Here is a 1,531-nt window from a genome sequence, read left to right on the forward strand (position 1 = left end):
GCACATGAACTGCTCTGCTTCCCTTTGTCTCCCATCTCTCCACCACATACCTTCCCATTTTAGTTGAGCCAGCAGCATGGCATAGGCCCGGCCTGTGGCTTCTGGCTGGCTCTCTTCTTTGTCTTTTCAATGACCCCATTAATCATTAAATTGTGTTTTTAATCTCTGTGAGTTTGTATTTTCTGCAGTTTCTTTACTTGTTGATTTCTAGTTTTATCCATTGTGGTCACGTAGAATGCATGATAATAATTTCACTTTTTTTTGCTTTGTGTCCAAATATATGGCCTATTTTAGATATGGTTCTATGAACTGTTGAAAAGAAATGTATATTCTTTGGTGTTTGGATGAAATGTTCAGTAGGTGTTTGCTAAGTTCATTTGATTTATAATGCCACTTACATAAAATATTGTTTATTCACTTTTGTTCAGTTGATTAGCCTTATGGTGAGTACGGGGTATTGAAGCCACCCACTGTCTTAGTTAGGGTTTCTATTGTGTGAAGAGACACAATGACCACTACAGTTCTTACAAAGGAAAACATTGAATTGGGGCTGGATTACAGTTCAAAGGTTTAGTCCATTGCCATCATGGTAAAGAAGCATGGCAAGACACAAGCTGGGGGTTCTATATCTGGATTGGCAGATAGTGGGCAGTGATTTGATTCACTGGGCATGGCATGAGCATAAATGAGACCATAAAGCCTGCCACCCAGTGACACACTTTTTCCAATAATGCTACACTCACTCCAACAAGGTCACACCTCCTAATAGTGCCACTCCCTATGAACCTATGGGGGCCATTCTTTCAGACCATCACACCCACTATTATTGTGTTGGGGTTAAGCTATGACTTTAAATCTAGTAGTATTTATTTTATGAAATTGAACAACCCTGTCTTTGGAGCCTATGCATTTAGAATTACAATTTCTTCTTAACGGATTGTTCCCTTGATCAGTATGAAGTAATCCTTTTTATTCCTTCTGATTAGTTTTGGTTTGAATTTGTCAGATATTAGGCTAGCAGTACCTGCTGGTTTCCTGGTCCTGCTTGCTTGGACTATCATTTTCTATTCTTTCTTCCTAACACAGTGTTTATCTTTGGTGGTGACATGTATTTTTCTGGGGGCAACAAAAGGAAGGATCCTGATTTCTAGTCTAATTCAGTAGTCTGTTTCTTTTGGTGTGGGACTCAAACCCAATAATATTGAGATATTATTAAAAGGTGTATGTCGGGGCTAGAGAGATGGCTCAGCAATTAAAGAGCACTGGCTGCTCTTCCAGAGGTCCTGAGTTCAATTCCCAGCAACCACATGGTGGCTCACAACCATCCGTAATGAGATCTGGCGCCTTCTTCTGGTCTACAGGAATATGTGCAGGTAGAACACTGCATATGTATACATGATAGATAATAAATCTTTTTTAAAAAAAGGTATATGTCAATTGTAGACGCCATGACCCTTATTTATGGCTAGAAACCAATTATGAGTGAGTACATCCCATGTTCATCTTTTTGGGTCTGGGTTACCTCACTCAG

The sequence above is a fragment of the Microtus ochrogaster genome, chromosome X (assembly GCF_000317375.1).
Source record: "Microtus ochrogaster isolate Prairie Vole_2 chromosome X, MicOch1.0, whole genome shotgun sequence".
In the NCBI taxonomy this organism is placed as follows: domain Eukaryota; kingdom Metazoa; phylum Chordata; class Mammalia; order Rodentia; family Cricetidae; genus Microtus; species Microtus ochrogaster.